The sequence below is a fragment of the Aphis gossypii genome, chromosome 1 (assembly GCF_020184175.1).
Source record: "Aphis gossypii isolate Hap1 chromosome 1, ASM2018417v2, whole genome shotgun sequence".
Lineage (NCBI taxonomy): Eukaryota > Metazoa > Arthropoda > Insecta > Hemiptera > Aphididae > Aphis > Aphis gossypii.
Window position 1 is genome coordinate 88,610,429 of NC_065530.1, and position 19,588 is coordinate 88,630,016.

The 19,588-nt window shown below is 27.5% G+C and overlaps 1 long non-coding RNA gene across 1 annotated transcript in view; it reads left to right on the top strand.

The window, feature by feature from the left end:
• The window catches only part of LOC114128465 (uncharacterized), a 53,749-nt gene extending 38,289 nt beyond the window's left edge, over window positions 1–15,460 (top strand). Inside the window, exons 2-3 of the long non-coding RNA XR_003592758.2 lie at window positions 13,890–14,008; window positions 15,321–15,460. This is a non-coding gene — a long non-coding RNA (uncharacterized LOC114128465). The remainder of the gene's footprint in view (window positions 1–13,889; window positions 14,009–15,320) is intronic.
• Window positions 15,461–19,588: the final 4,128 nt, after the last annotated feature.

A 19,588-nucleotide genomic window follows, 5' to 3' on the forward strand; every position in this document is an offset into this window, starting at 1 on the left:
GTAGAACGAATGATTAAAAAAATTATAGTTCATACTTCATAATTCTCACTGCAGATATAATCATGTCATAAACGAAAAGAAAAAACGTCTTTGATACGTCGACGAATAGTTATTTTTATTGAATTTATATTAGCATAAAATCTTTTCACAATTTTCTGACGATGTTTTAAACAGAAATAATTAAGATGTGCCTGGTGCACTTGGACGGTCCTATTCTGTATAGTGTATAGCCGTATAGGTTAAGTAGACATTTAATATGAGAATACAATTGGTGCATTCTTGTGTTAAGTACGAGTGTACGACTACATATACATTATACTAATAATAATATATTTTTTACTTCCGTTTTCAGTACTTTGAACAAGTAAAAATTAAAAATAATAATATACATACATATATGCGTATCCCATACACAGAATATTTTGTGACGACCCCAGAGAATATTGTCTACATATCTTAAATACATAAACCTAATAATATATACCTACTAGAAATTTTTATCGAAGCACGTGATGATTTTACCAATGTTAATTGCTTAGGTCTTTACAATATTACAGTCTCTAAATCACGACAACTCTTATGGTATAAATAAGCATTATACAATATGCGCTATAACGCTGGCTTGTTCTAAAGAAAATTCTCCGACGTACCGTTTTATCGGATATAAAAAAAATTATACCACATAAGTGGTATTGTGTATTGTGTATTTAAATACAAAGTGCTTGGGGCGTTTCATAAGACGGCAACAGTTACTACCATTGTACGATATTATGCCATATCATAATGAAAAATTCAAACAGCTAACATTAATAATATTCGTGTAAGTATTTCGAGGTAGGTATGATAATAGATACAGCTGCAATAGGTAGATATATTATAAATATGCAAGTACCAACGAACGATACGAACTTATTCGCAAAGGTGTTTGGATATTATAATTGTATTCCATGCATGGTCGAATGATCGAGACGTGCATATAAATTGAGTTTTATTAATTCTGGGTCTTATTCAAAGCAAGTATGAAATATTATATACAAATCTTTTCGTCGAGAGCCATATCTGCTTTTATAACACCTACATACTTTTTAGGAGAATCAAGAATAATTGAAATAATACATACTAAACAAGGTAATTCGCCAATCGTGCTCACCCCCAACCAAATAGCAAAATAAAATATGACTGGTTTTTGACATTTAAACATTTTCTATCCAGTTGCAACTTATCTATTGAAAAAATATTGTTACGCAAGTGATATGCATTAAATTTTGTGTACTATAGTAGGTACTATAACAAATCCCATTCATGTATAGACAAACGACGAAATTCGTGGACCTAACACGGGAAAATCCTAAAATGACAGTTGAAATAATATTATCAACGATCAAATTAACGTTAATATTATGAGCAACCAGGGGCACACATCTAAAAAAATATATTATATTCATCGCAAAGCCAAGTATTTTTCTTTTTCTTTTTTTGTGATCATACGACGTATATATCTTATTAGCCGTATTGCCTATATTTTTAATATACTAAATAACTCCTTGATACAAATGGTCTCAAAAATCATAAGGTGATGTAGATATACCTAATGCCTTAATTGTTACAAGTCCTGATATAGTTATATAGTTCTGAATTCTGTATCTTATAATACATTAGTTATGTACCCTTATACTCTCCCTATAATATTATATGTGCATATTGTCATATTTTTATGGCTAAATTGCTAATTTGATCAACTATAATCTACTTGAGCTGAGCGTAAACATACTACAGGTATTAGATTCCTTGACATTTACTAGGATATTGAATTGTAAAATACCTAGTTTCACTGCTGTATTTTAAATTGTAACTATGTTCTTTTTGATCTTCGAATAATTTCAATGTTTCGCGTGAGTGCGTGACGCCACCAATTATTAGGTAGACCGAAATGAATCTTCGAAGAGTGTAAATGCCAAGCTACTACTGCTGACCAAGCTTTACACTTTTAGATTTATATTACATTAATCAAGTGTATGTACCGATATCTATATTTAGACATTAATTGTATCAAAATATCTAGTATTTTAAATATTAAAAATGCTTTTTTTGAAATTAAACCGTGTAAAAAACAAATTTTAATATAAAACATTAAACCGTGCATGTAGTGTAGAAGTAATATCAACTTGATTTCATAATAGGTATCTATGTAAAAATTACGAATGTATATTCAACGTGAAAAATATTCAACTTTTTATCCACTTCAAAAACAAATTTTTAAGTCTCTCTTTTGGTACAGCTTTCACAAAGCTGTTCAAATATTTTATATACTACACAAATTCAATGAGTCGTTAACCCTCGTGAATCTTTCATCTGGACCACAAATAAAATGATTTATTTTTAGAGTTAAAGAATCGACCAGATGAAATCGTAAAAAATATCTTAAGTGTAGTTTTGTTGTAGTTTTTTCGAGATTTTTACTTTAAGAAGCAAAAAGATTGGCCGACCTCTTGTGCAAGATTCGAAAAAAAAGTCATTTGTCACGATTTTTTGCTGGTTTTGTCGCTAACTTGACCACAGATGCTATACAAATCAGGTAAATAATTTTTGCATGGATACTTTTGATATAATATCCACCGATCATTACCCAGTTTATTAAATAGAGATCGAAGGTATAGAAATATGTTTTAATGAGTGCAGTATGTATAGGTAGTATACTATATATTAGCTGGTATACCGCGCTTGATGCTTGTTTGGAAATAATAATAATAAATCAACAATTAACAAATATGATTTAAGGTCAGCTAGACGCAATTGAATACTTAATAATAATATTAAGAACTAAGATGACAACAATAATAATAATATTATCGATGGCTAATTTAATAATAATAATAACGCCGTTGCGTGTGTGACAACATTCCCTTCAACTACAGTCGTACCTATAATATACCCTGAAAATTGGAAACAGAAACTTTTATGATTAATTTATATTATATTATATATTTCCATTGGGGTTTTTTTTTAAATATATTTAATATGAATAGATTCAAATCAGTCATAGTTTCAAACAACTCTTGTATTTTTAGCTCAACCCTATTCTTAATTTATTTACAACTAACCTAACAAAAATGAGTTGTAAATTACAAATGTCTAAAAATGTTTCTACACTTCACATTTTCAAATCATAGTATAGATTCATAGCTCACCAATTTTTGTACTATTACCGTAAGTTCCCAATGTACAAATTCATTGGTAAATTAGATAAAATAAATTGGTAAAAAATTTCAAAAAAAATTCATTAATGTTATGTAGGTACAAGTACCTAAGTGATTTCTTTCTGATCATGAATCAAGTAATAATCAGAAAATTAAAGGAATTTTTAAATATTTTTTTTAATTTTAAGACATTTTAAGAAACTAACAACCATAGAAATGTATTAAATATTAACTATTTGAATCGCTTAGAACAAAATCAATTTTTAATAACTATTATATTTCTTAAAGTTTTGCCAGATTCACTATACAGTCACTAGGCAAAATAATTACTGTACAATAATGTACGATGTCAATGTTTATAATTTTGGGAATAATCATCTGAAACGTTATCTGAGATTAAAAAAAAAACTGGAGGTACCTATTCATTAAAACATAATATAAAAACTTCCTTTTTATATTTTTGAGTTAAGGTAAAACTCTTACAATATTATCTACATAATATATATTATTATATTAAATGTATATGATGTGTATATGCATTCAACACCGCGTTTCCTTACTTCTGTATGCATAAAAATTGTTTCGGATGATAAGTTTCACATCATATATAACATAATGTGTTATATAATGACGTTATACATAGATGTATAAATACATATAACAATTTAAAATATAGAAACATGGCAATTAATTAGAAAACTCAGAATAATCAACACACGTGGCTTTAATCCGTAAACATTTGAATTTTATCTTCGCTCTCTCTCTCTCTCTCACACACACACACACACACACACACACACACACCACACACACACACACACACACACACACAATAATTATGGTTCAACGAGCTCCACGCCTTAACCACTTATCTCTGCCGTCAGAACAGGGCCGCGGTTCCCGGGCTTCGGATCTATTATGAAACCAATGTAATATTTTAACCACGCGTCGTCGATAGCTTTTTGGTACATCATCACAAGACAAAACAGAAAAAACACAAAATCTTCAGTTATCATATTATTTTAATTATTCAACACTAATAATATTATTGTCATGTAAAAAGCTGTCTTATCACATTTCCGTGCACCCGCGGTGGTCATACAAGTGTTCAAACTCTATTGATTCTTATTCAATATATTATATCACATCATATAATGCCTACATTTTTGCACTATATTTATATACATTATATATACTTATTTGACTACGTATAATACAAAATGTAATATGAATATACACAACCATAACGACATACTCAATTAAAAAAAGGGTTGTAAAGTGGGTAACGCTCAGCTGTACAGTAGGGATCGAGTATGTCGAGTAGATCTCAGACATAGAGTAGATCACTATAACAAATGTGTTAAATTTAAACGCAATGGTAATATTGATAGGTATCATTGTATACGGAAAACGATTCTTAACGGAGATGATTTGTCAACCTAGGATATATTTTTCACTAGGTATGGTGAAAAATGTAATTTTAATGACCTGAATACACCAATATTAAATCACATGTAGGTACAAAAAATGCCAATCTAAAACATAAACAAATGTAAACCATTTGGCTGAACATTAGGTGTCGAGTAGGTTACTATTTGGCCATTTTGGTGTGTTAAATTTGAATTCAATGATATTACGTATCATTATAAACGAAAAGCAATCTTTTTGTAAATACAGTAAAAAAATAGATTCGTTGTATAAATAAATAACAATATCTTTAAACAAATCCTACAAATAATGTTTTAAATTAGGACAGTTAAATACAACAAAATAATTAAAATCATTATTTATCGTTTAAAAAAGTAATTTCATCAACAGTTTAACTTAAAATTTTCCAACCTAAAATAATTGACTATATATTTTTTATATTTTAGAAATTAAAAGAAAAGTTTTTATGGATTTCTAACTACAAAATAATTTATAAATTTTTTAAGATTTTACTGAATTTCAAAAAAAATCTAACTTAATATGCATAAAAAAAATTGTGCTTATGTATTTTTAATATTTTTAAAATAGATATAGATAGAATATAAGAACAACTCATGTGAGATCTTGTATTAATTTTTCAAATATTTTAACCTAACAAATAATTTTTAATCAACATTTATAGAAAAAATTGAACATTTAATATAAATAGCTCAAAAATAATCGTAATATTTTGAAAATTTTATCCTAAATAGAAAATGATTATGTAAAAATTTCAACTGTCAACATTAATTCATTTTCGATTAACACTAAAAAAACAAAATTATTTAGAAAATAAATTTGTTTAAAAATGCCCTTTGTCTTATTGGGAAAAACAAAAAAAATATACTGGACATTTTTTATTTATGACCCCTCGGCCCTCAGCCCTCAAAGTACCTACTACCTAAATTCAATTTGAAACGATACTCAAAGTTGAAAATCAAACAATTTTCGACTACTTATTAGTTATTGTGCATACAAATTACAAACACGAAAATAAAACACACATAATTTAAATTCAAGAAACATTCATCACTCCGTACAAAATTCAAAATAACTCATATTAACCATCAGCAACGAAACAATAATATTTATAGAAAGAACTATATTGTAATATCATATAAATATAATGTATTCGAATTTCAAACTATTTAAATTTTTATAAGTACCTGCAGTAACTTATGATTTTTACATGTCTGTAAATTAGTAATCTTGTATTTAAAATTTACATAATCTTATCTGTTGAAATAAATAAAACTGTACACGAATTTTATCAAAAGAAATCATATAATATAATAATCATAATATATTAACCTAATCTACGATTATAGGTAAAAATAGCATTCAATATTAGCGCTTTTGTATAAAATTGCAGTCAAATCCTAGAATATTGAATATTTGGTCTGCACAAGAAAACAATTTTGTCGTGAATACATAGACACACTTTTTATATTAATATAATATGTATACACTGTGTGAATTTCATAAATTTAGTTCAGTAACAACAACACATTTTCGGCTTCTTTTGATATCCCCCTCCTATATTTTTGCTATGAATCGATATATCCGAGACTTGGTTATAATTCATATGTATATTCAGGTTCATGCTATAGGAGGTATCAGAACTCCCAGCTTGCTTGATTCAGTCGAGTCGTTGGATCTAACATCATCGCTCTATCTCAAGTCCAGGTTCCAATTTAACAAATAATAATTAACTTAAATTCTGATATAAAGCTATTTTTCTCTGTATACAAATTGTTTAAGCGTAATTAAAATTTTATATATAATGAAAATTACAATAAACTGTTTACTCCTTTACCTATACCAAATCCTCAAATTCAAAAGTGAGACCGACCAGCGTTCTCAGAAATTGATAAATATAGCCAGAATTGCCGCACTTGACATATTATATCACATACTGTACAGCAGAATAGTACTGCCCGCACCTACTTACCCACTTTTTTAACATTGATTATTAAAATATTATTATTGTTATTGACGATGTGTGATTTTTAAAAACAATTATTTACATGTATAACTTACATTTTTATGAAATTCTTTAAATACATAATATATAACATGTACTTTAACAATTAATGTTCGCACTGTTAACTAATACTTTAAACTAACTTTAATATGATAAAATGTATTTTTTTTAATTCAATTAATATTTAATATCAAAATTAATGTCTGTTAATTGGGATAAACAATTATAATATAATGATTAGAACATTTTTTATTTTTGTGTAATTACTACACGCATTTTGTTATATTTTTGCAATATTACTCGTTTAGACTACTTGTACTAGAGACTATTTAGAAGAAACTTTTTAATAAAAAAAATATCACATTTTGACGAAAACGGGCTAAGCCATGTATAAATATTATAACCGGTTATTTGGCGGGAAATAGCAATATACCCATTAAATCGATTCAAATCAAAAAGAAAAAAACACATACAGAAATTAAATAATACTATTAAAATTTGCTTCTCTAAACATCTCAGACTTAAATATTTATATCAAAAGCATAACAAAAAACTTGGAAAATGATGTAGCGTTTACTGCATGATTCCATTAGAAACATATGTATCTTTAAAAACCAAAAAATTGATAGTTTTTAACATTCATTGTATACCTATTAAACATAAAACATTCTATTATGCTATGTAGTAATTAATAATTATATAAATTATAACTTAACTTACAATGCGAACTGTATAATATATTTAAAATATGATATAAAATAACGTTTTATTTAATGTACTAGTATAAGCAGCAAAATCCTATATCCTATGTCTTCTGTAGTATATAAAATTATAAAATATAATATTATTCTACACTTATACAATATAATATATTAAATCCCGTTGAACAAATATTATTTCTATTGACCTTGTACGTAAAACCGCCTTGAGCGTATCAATATAAAATATTAATATAATAAAAGATAACCTGTTTTGATCGAAGACAATCTACAATGAAGTCCTTTACTTTTTGTCATAACCAACTCAATAGTCAATACGAGTGACTCTATACAGCTATATAAAAACTCTATACATACGAAATCCATACACAAAAATGACCTCATGGTCCTCAATATTACCCTATTATAGTATTATGTGTACCCGATTATTATAAATTTTTTAGACGCAACGTAGGTATACATTGTCACTCGTCAGCATGCATATAATATAATTCTATACTATATAATGTGAACTAAAACACACGTAAACGGAAATTTCAAATTACTACTTTAATATGCATAATAGTACCTATCAGAAATGGTACTTATGACTTTCGAACAACGTTTTTTTTCTTGTTCACAATATTAATATCTTTGCAATGATGCGTTAAAATAAGTTACTGGTATAATATTATCGGATAAAATATAATAAAATAAAAATTATATAAAACTTTTTTTAGCTATTTTCTAGCTGAAAATCTACGTTTAAATTTATTTTTGATAATCGTTCGTTATAATAATATAAATATGAATTCCCTGTATTAAAGATACTCGATGACATATTATGACATGTTTAACGCTGATCAACGATACAATAAATTGTATTATTTTTTTCAAAGATAAAACCACATAGCCAATATAATTGTATTTTAATATATCATACAAATGTAACGCTGGTCGTGAATACGTTTCGAGTATTAAATACTAAACAGCTAATAATACAGCTATAAATACAGCTGAGTTATTTACTAAGACAATATAGTATCAATATTATTATACAATGAATAACGAACTCAAAAGTCGTTGAAATTTGGCTAAAAAAAAGGCAAGATGAAATGGGACTATCACTAAAAAAAAATCAAACTGCTTGTTCAAAGACACGTGGACTGCTTTATACTCGCACTCGAGACGAAACAATATATCGTAATCATACTATTATAATATACACTCCGTCATCAAACGAGTCTGAGAATAAAGTGTAGAGAGAAAAAATTGTAACTAAAATATTATAATAAAAGATGAGACGACACGAATAATACGATCGTCACAAATATATATAGTTAAGCTCATACACCTGCGGTTTTACTCGTCTAGTTTTAGTTTCATCGATATGGGTTTCTTTGACGGTGGTTGGAAACCACTGGATACCGCAGCGGAGTGCGGCGGCCAAACATGCAAAACGACGTCTTGCGACCACGCAGCGATCCGACACGAATCGTTGTCGACTCTTAGAGAATTTTTTAGCTTCTCTTTTTCCCCACCACCACCTTACCAGTTTTGTGCGCGTACAATCGACGACGGTGATTCCTGTAGGTATATTATATTATACCCATTATTGTACAGGAGGAACTGGCATGGGGTTTACGATTCTCGTCATCGTTATTATTATTATTATTATTACACGTACCTACACCACGATGCGGCTAAACGGTGACGATGATGGATACCAGCCCAACGGGTTTTGACCATGAATGTTTATTATTGGCCTTGGCCACAGGTTTATTACATGCATAACAAACGAGCCCGGCCCTAACGTCCTCCATAAACGTACACAACTACAATACTTACACGGTGTATGTGTTGGTGTGCACCGCTTGCCCGCAAACCCGTCAGCTAGAAAAACCACCTCGGAGAAATGCAAATGCAACTGGTATAGTGGTATGCGTGTATAATATTATTATGACATGTTTCTTTCATTCGACTACAACTGCTGGTCGCCACACAAAACTATATTTTATTTTTACCCGGGTTTGTATATTATATAGGTAAATTTAATATTGGATTTCATTGAAAATAATTATCGTTTAAATTGTATAATAGAATACGACAATAATATCGTAAGGTTATTATTATTATTATCTTTATCAACAAACAAGTGAAATTATGATATTAGTTTATTACTAACCTAACCTACATTAAGAGTATGCTTCCTATTAAGTTTTCTTCTGTTATCTTACGCTATCTAATTTATATTATAATATGTATGTTGTTCGCTTAAGAGGATGTCAGCGCACCATTTGTTTTCTCTCTCTGGCCCACACGCAACATAGACAAAACGCATTTACGCAAAATCATTTTTCCTATGATTTCAAGTTATCTTAGAGTAAAAACACCCATTACAAAAAAGATAGAGAATAATATTTTTGAGAGAATGACATATCGATTTGCCAAAATGTGGTCTCAAAACAATTTAAACATCGTTTAAATTTACAACATTATTTTGTTTATTTTGAAAATCAAATAACAATAAAATATAAAATCGATATGACATTCCCTCAAAAACATTATTCTCTATCTTTTTTGTATTGGGTGATTTTACTCTAAGATTACTTAAAAACATAGAAAAGATGATTCTACGTAAATGCGTTTTGTCTATGTTGCGTGTGGGCCAGAGAGAGAAAACAAATAATGCTCTGACATCGTCTTAATAAAACAATAGATATATAACAACTAACAATATTGTACAGTGTACACACACACTCGAAATTATCATCAATTATAACATTTTATTACCTTAAAAGTCTGTATCGCGCGATCCACTCACTAAGCGAAATAACCATTACACAAAATAATATTGCATAACTTGGTGACAGATTTCTAAATTGGATTTGGAAACCGAAATTTTTTTCTAAAGATCAGGTTAGGTTACGACTATATATTAAAATATATACATCGTGTAGGTCTAACGATAAATGTATCCATTATGGATTTCTGCTTGTATTCAAATTATGAATATTTTTAATTCAAATTGAAAACTAGTCATCATTCCTATTATAATAGTAATAATATTAATAAAAATTAGAACACTAACCGCTCTGTAAATTTTTTTTTTACGTAGTATTATTTCCCCGTACGTGACAGAACGTAAAATATAAAAAAACATATAATACGACACAACCTTCGACATCAAAGATAAGTACACTTATCGTCAGTTTGCTGACCTTATGCGAACGAAAAAACCTATTCCAACTGTGTGCAGTCACAGTGCGTGCCAAAACGACCTTTTCATAGACCGTTTAGTTTTTTTCTATCGGCACAACGTGGCCTGTGCGTTTTTGTCAAATAATTTTACGCCGACATTAATATAACGTTTACTTACATGAAATAATGAGGAAGAAAATATATTTTCGAAATATTTTTATAACATCCATGTGACCAATTTTAAATACGGAATACTGCCGCTCTCACATTTTTTTTAGGAAATTTCACACTACACTCCTTTCAATAATCATTTATTTTTACTAATAAATATTAAATATATATACTTACTGTATAATAACTTCAAATCTCTTAATAAAATAATCAGAAAAATTTGTCGTAGTATAAAAATTAAACATTTAAACGTATACCTCTATATACGATTATGCCTACATTTTTCCCCATTTGTTAAATCTATTACCTATTATAGAGAATAATTAAAATTAAATTAAGTTATAAATAAAATCTAACTAGTTTTAAAATCCCCATTTTTAAACGTCTATAAAAATTGTCGATTTGAAATACTGTTATACAGGGAATAGATATTCTTAATGAGTAACAATAACTTTGCTTGTAATTATAATTGTATTATAATTTAATTGTACCTGTTCCTATAAAAACTCAATAAAACGTTCAATTTTCCACTATTTATAATTCTTATTCAAAAAATTCCATGGAGTATAATAAATACTAGAGAAAATATTAATAAATCGCAGTGGTGTACATAAAGTATAGTTCGTACATCATATAAGTAATTCATTAAATATTTGTGAACAAATTTTAGTCGTAATGTTATTATATTTCACATATTATTTGTTATTTTACAGTGAACTTCAACCACGTTTTATAATTGTTTGCGGAGTAAACAAATATATACCTTTGTCCTTTATTAATAAATATTATACCTATAATACTCCGAGTACTCGGACTGTGCGAGTTCGGTAAGATAATAATGTAATATGTGCAGCACTATAGACTTTACAGCGCGGCATTTTCCTTTTCCTATATTATGTGCACGCATATTATATACACAGGAATTCTAACCTATAATTAATAAATAAGTCGTTATATAGTTGTATTGACAACCGGGAATATTAAATACCGTTTTAGTAAAACTGAGTTCATATATAACGTTGTTAAAAACTACTGAAAAAATAATATGAACCAAATCAGGTGGTGAACTTTTTATATTATGTATCGGATCCACAATGAAAATCATTTCAATCATTCGTCGCTGATAACATGAGTAAATAATAGACAATTGGTCCCCGTGAAATGTAAGTACATGGATGCTGCAATTGACCCACGTCATAATTTTATACACGAAATTAGCTTCGTCAAAGCTATTTTTTTTTCAAAAATATACTAAGAATTTGATCTTTGAACTTGATCTACCCCCCTCAAAGTAGCAAATTGATTCAATTTCATTTTTCTTACCAGAAAAGATAGGTAGTAAAATTGATTATCAATTATCAAATCATTTTTCTAGTGTAAAAGGTTACGTTAAATACAAGAAAAAAACACACATCATTGTAAAATCAATACTAATTATTTTTATTAGTAAATACTAGGACATTTATACATAAACATAGAACATTATTAATATAAAAATACAATTTTACAAAACTATTATTATGGTTCGCCTGAGACATAGCTAGCTTTCCTTAGAGCAGTGTTTTTTAAACTTTTTTATTCATGGAACCTTTTTTGTGTCCACTTTTATCAGTGAACCCCTACGATTTTTTTAATTTTAACTATTTTTTTTAGCTTTCACTATTAAAGTATTACGGTTTGATAATTAGAACCCCTACTCAGCTGTTTAAAAAGTTTTTTTGCGTTAAACATTATTTGCCCGCTAGCCGCTTCTGATTTTTAGTTATATTTTAAAAAGTAATTTTCTTGAAATTTTTAAAAAAAGCGCTCAAGTTTCTTGGAACTCAGAAGTGATATTCTCGGAATCCCAGGGTTCCGCGGAACACAGTTTAGAAACGCTATCTAGAGAATCAGCCTTTAGGTAATTTATTCTATTACCATGGTAGTTATGTAATATCTCTCCCAGTTCATGTGCCTACTACCGATATTCGAAATCCAACTTTAGAAAGTAGCATTAGTGCATAAATGGATCCAAAAACTATATTATTTGAAAACTTAACATCAGCATCATACCTACGATTCTTTATTATGTTAATATTCTAGGAGCGGGTTAGTATATTGTATAGATATAATTATTATATTATATATTATGTATTTATTGAGCAATCATTTCAATAAAATTATACTGTACACATTTCAATCGTAATTTATCCTGAGCTGTTTCTGGGAACTACACTATATCAATCCATATTTCGTTACAGATCGAAGTAACAAGAAAAAAAGACTATAAGACATTTACCAGTCAACCGACCCTGCATGCCGTTTCACAAAAGTACAAAACCAACTATTCGTATAGGGCTGACCTGATATAAAATCAATGAGATTTCCCAAAGAATAGTGTAGGAATATACATAAATTCTAAGTCCATAACTTGATCAGGGCGTTCTAAAATATCAATTACAATGATATGCATATTTTATTATTACTTTTACATTAAATTATTACTTGTACATCGTTCTGCTCAGAATTTAAAACGTACCTATATTCAGAAACACACTTTTCTAATTTATATTGTATATAATATTCATAATATACCGTTAATACAAATTAATAAGACAATGCATATTTAATCGTCAAAGTGTCAAACGAGAAAAATATCTTATTTCCAAAAATGAGTGTAAATTTGAAGGTGGACCACCATATGCAAATTTCGATTTTCCGGTAGGCTTATCAGTTATATCCCCCCATAATTACACATCTAAAATCAAAAACCATCATCGTCGTCATTGTTATGCCCAGTTTTTTGTACATTGTTATTTAAAAAACGCGCCTTGAATTATTTACCTCTATAGTCAACGCCAACGGTCGTTCTAAAACAATTTTGGATCGACTCGAAAACAAAAACCGTATTTAAAAATTTACAATTAATGTCAGCCAAACACTTTTCCGCTGTCGTACGCATTCATTTGCCAACATACATGTTAAAATAACTTTATTTCAAGGTCATAATATAGAAATTATTCTTCTTAACCTAACCACGAAATTAAATTCTTACACTAACTAGCCACCCAAAAACCGGAATCGAGTTTTATATTATGTTTACGTTTATAAATCGTTTTTCATTCATATATAATATATTGTATAATATACACCTTGTATAACCTTCTATATATATGTACACATTCTTTATAGGTACACGGCCATTATATCTCTGGGACAAAAAAAAAATTAACTGTAGTCCAACAAACAGAAATGCCGTGAGTCCGCGCGTCGTGACTTATTTTATTTCAAGTCGAGAACAAGGTAGCTAAGTAAGTTAAATGATATATCATTGTATACAAAAAATTATTCTGATCGAAAACTGTCTATATCAGCCTATATCACCAAGCGATAATGTTTTTTTAGTATAACTATTAACTATTAAAGTAAATAAATTTTACTTCAAGTATTACAGACACAGTACTATAGTAGTAGATAGGTAGATACATTTTTTTCTGAAAATATTACATTTATTGTATTATTAGTACTAAATTATTATAATAATTAATAAATAAATATAATTTTATACCATATTATATTAATTTATATAACTCAAAATATTTTATTTTTACTCAATTTATTTTTCTATAAATGCCGAAAAAAATAAAAATTGATTCATAGTACACACAGAATATAGATAGATAATATTTTAAAATAAATCAAAAATGTTATTGCGTATAGTAAAATTCATAAAGGTAATAATAAAATAAAATCAATAAAAGTTTAAGTTCCCACGAATGATCTTTTTAAATTATAACACTATAATTAACACATCGTTATTTATCGTTTAAATAAGTAATTTGATCCAAATTGGAAATGAAAATGTTTATAAAAAATAATTTTCTCTGTACATCTTTTTAGATTTAATGGTTTCAATATGAAATATACTTATGAATAATCTTGTATTACATTTTCAAAACTTAGATACAAATAGAAAAGTTTTTATGAATTTTTAACTAGAAAATAATTAATAATTTTTTGCCATTTTTAATAATTTTCATTAATTTCGTTAAAATTCTTACTTTAAATGCATATAAAACAAATTATGACAATAAATGTTTAATATTTTTTTACAACTATAAGAATAACTTTTGTGGGATCTTGTATTAAATTTTCAAGAATTATTTTTTTATCAACATTTATAGAAAAAAAACTAAAAAAATCAAAATATGTCATGCCTGATTCCTATAAATAATTCAAAAAAACTCGAAATGTCTAGATGATATGTCTGAAAATACTATCGTAAATAGAAAAAGGTTAATAAAAACCCTTATTGAAAATTTCAAGTATTTACGATTATTGATTTTCAAGTTTCATAAAAAACCAAAATAATAAAAATTTGTTGTTAAAAATTGGATTTGCATAAAAATTCCATTTTTTTCTTCAATTTTTTCGTTTATTAATTACGATTATAAAAATAAGCACTTATAATTTTTAAATTTTACCTATCTAAAGTAAAAACTAGATCCAATTTGTTATACAATACCACCCCCCATTGTTTAAAATCTAACCATTTTTATTAACAATTTACGGTGTATATTTATATCTATACGATAAAATCAATATAATATTCTTACTTTGCAGGTTCCATGCTTATTGTAGTCAGTATACTATAAACAAATTGAAGCATATTTTTTCATTGTAATTTTTAAGGATTAACCGAATTTTCTCTATAATAATAATTTTTAATAACTACTGATGAAAAAAAAGAAGTCATAAGTGTTATTACTTATTTTATATACATAATATTTATTATATGTATGTAATAATTTAATAAAGTCGATTAAATTAATTGTAATTTAAAAAATGCTTTTGTTCTTATCAAATCAAAAGTTCAAAATTGTATTTTCTCTACTCATATTATAACAAAATATAACCGGTGGAGCTCGTTATTAAATAAAAAATATGTATAATCATAAAGTACATTATACTTAAAAACATGCATTCAATAGTCTAATACGCTTTACAACTGAGATATTTGAAGGTAAATAAATTCTCCTAATTAAAATCTCACACAATGGAGAATTTGTCACATGTTGGTTCTTATAGTATATGAAATGTTGTGCTAAAAAGCGGTTGAACGATATATACCTATATATTATGTTAGTAGTAATGTATGTGATACGTTAATTTATTATATAACTAATTATTCTATACAATTCCTAAATATTATGTTCGTTAGTGTTATATATATAAATAACACGGTTTTACTAGTTAACACATAGAATACTAGTTGGTAGTTGGGTTTTCGATGATGTATGAAATTTAGTCCTAAATCCCAATCACTAGGTAATGGTCAAGGGTTTTTTAAATGCATATGTCGACAAAAATGTATCACAAACCGGTGCATATTATTTTCAAACAAAAGGTGGGCACTTTTTTATAATTCTAAATTACATTCAAAAAGTTCGTATGCTAATATTTATTAGTAATAACTAATAAGTAATAAATAAATTGTAATCTGTGAAAATAATAATAATTAAATAATTGTAATAAATTGACATTGTACAAATCAGAATCGACTTTTTCAAAATGAATTTTCATATTTCATATGTAAATATTCAGTAAAAGTTTTAAATACATTAAATAAACCTTTTGTTATATTATAAAATATTAAGTTAGTATGTAGAATAACAAGTTGAATTATGTATTTATGGATTTATTCAACACATAAACTGAAACTTTAAAATACCTGTAATTTTATATTTCTATAATTATCTATAATTTTAAAGAATTCTAGAATTGCATACATTAACGCAGTATATAATATATTTAATATATATATTAGGACATTAGGTATAACAATAATAATATTATGAAGACTAAATCATTTGATGATTTATGTAAATTGAATTACATCCAAATGGTTATTATTTTACATTTGTAAACTTATTAAACTTTTTTTCGCCAATTAATAATAATACAATTAAAATACGTATAATATATAACATTAAAACGTGTGGATTTCTTTACATTTTCTTCACATAGGTAGTATAGTAAGAAGTGGGCGTTTTAAAATCGTTTTACCATGCCTTAATATGTATAGTTTAAAATCAAAATAATGTTTATACCTGCACATATCTTGTATATCTTTACGTCGTGATGTCGGGAAAAAACTTAATAGCCTAACCTAATATATGCCCAAAAAAAAAAAAAAAATTTTAAAATACCAATCCGACGACGACAACCGGTTTGTAAGAAAATTACAAATGTGACACGACGGCGTCTTATCCGGAATATATGGAATATTTATGTAGTGGATTCCATTTAAGCGGATTTCCATCACTTCTTTCAACCGGTCACCGTGGCATGCACTTACCTATATAAGACGTATATATGCAGCATATTATTATATTATTTGACACGTGGCGGCGGCGGTGTATCATTTGACCACGTGTGTATACCTATTACCTATACTGTATTACAGTGTACTTATACAGTGTACCTATTTATATAGTACAATGATGATGCGATGAAGTAGAACAAATTTTCTCGTATACGTCGCCCGTTAACATTCCCGAAAAATAGGTTTTAACTTTTAAGGTGGGGTTGGGATTAGGAAGTACCCAACAGTGAACAGATGTGGAAATATACAACTGAAACCTGCAGTAAACATATATTATATCGACATAACTATAAAGGTGCAGGCTAGAACCCAGCTAGAAATCTTGCAGGCCTCTCTTAAATTATGTTTTAATTAATAATTAAAATGTACTGTTTTTAGATAGTGTATTATTAATTAATCATACTGTACAGTGTACATTTCTTTATTTTTTTTTTATCAATTTTAAAAGGCGAGGATATAGCCCCAATGACTTTTAAATCGTAAATACACTCATGATATGGATACAAATGCAGCAAAAGAAATAACATTGTAAAATAATAAATTTCACCGTGCGTAATAGGTACAACACTGTTTATACATTACACTTATTCAATATTTTAACTTATTATATAAATCGTATACAATAACTTATTGGAGATGTTCGGTTAATAATTTGGTAACATTCATTATATAAAAATATTATCTTATCGGTAATGGCATCCGCAACGACCTTTGTCGATAAACAAATTAGATGCCCCTAATATATTATTATGTATAAATAATAAAAGTAAATACCCGGAGGTCAGCAAAATTCGATGATAACTTACGTCTATTCTATAACGTATAGAATAGTTGTACAGACTATACAGAATGCACAATAATTGTAACTCGTGATTTGGTTATCTACCAAATGATTAAATGACCAATTATTCTTTGTAGCATTCGTCACATATTATGTTTTTCTCCGTCGCATCTTTAGGATACGGATACCCTTTTATACATATACAAAATATCGTAGAACACTGATCGGTCTGATCGACAATAGGATTATTTGATACTGATAATATATGATGTTAAAAACTTAGAACCTAGACAGGTAGGTATGTATAACAATTTTAATTAGGTACTTTAATTTATCGGGAGTATGGTGTAACCACATGTGTTATCTTATTAACATCTAATAACATAGTGAAACAAATTGTATATTTAGAATGGACTATTTTATTCTGTGATTTAGAATATTAGCATTGAATTAAATTATTATACTTAATTTAAAAAAATATATCTATAAAATAATAATAAAATAATATCTACAGCCCCACATGTTTTATTATTTTGATAATATATTTTTAAAAACCCTAAGCATTTAAAAATTGAAAATTTCTTTTATGTACTAGTATTTAATATAATTTGTCTATAATTTTTTAATTAGATTAAATTTTAATAATTTAAAACATTTTTTATGTTTGAATTTTAAATATAGAGGCTATTATAAATTATATTTTATGGACAAAAAACATACAAAAGCTTTATCTTTGTTAGTGGATTGCAGTCCTCAATATTATGTTTGTGAATCATTTGATTCAAATTCAAATATAGCTAATATACCTTCTTCGAGGAGCCGCCACTATTTTAATAGACATAATATATAATTAAACATTAAACCACGCATACGCATTAGACCCAAACCTGCCGAACTGACCGAACCGAAAAATATTTTCGGCCAATAAATTCAAAACATGTTTAAACGGTTGAAACCGAATTTCGGATCAAGCGATCTGTTGGATACAACTGTATTCCATAATATTCCACTAACTATTATTTTCCCTAAACTTATTTAAGTATGTATATGTAACTAAGTTTATAATTTATTATTAATAGTAAAAGTAATGTAGTATAATATGTTATTATACAGTTATAATAGTTATATAAAATATTGGACTTGCATCCATTAATAAATAAATAATATTTTTCGCTTGCCGCTTGGTAAGACAATTAAACATGGCTAATTTGTAAAATTAAATAGGTATGCTCATAAAAAAAACCATTAATTCACCACCCATTAAATAAATAATTATATGCCCGTTTATGAACAATATTATTATATTTCTTTGACGACTTTCAAGTTATACTATTTTACTATTAAACGTAAACCCAAGCGTCCCAAGCTGTTAAAATCGTATATTAATTTATTACTATATAATTACAATCTTTTATTACACCTATATGACTATGAATAAGTCGCCTGTACCTATTTATTAATAATTCGTGTAGTGATGCTCTACTATGTTATATCATCGTCAACATCAGAAAGCATTTTTTTTTGTCAGTGCCTCTCGGGAGCTGCAAGGACGAATTTCTCTGATTAAATTTTCTTGAAGCGATCGTGTCACAGGTTATTTCCATCGATACAACCGTAAACCGGGCTATTTCGTGTATAGCGATGATCTACTATGCGAGCGAGAAGTGAAACGCAAAAATCGTTTTAGAAACATATTATAGGCGACCGCGTGTTAGTGTGTATGAT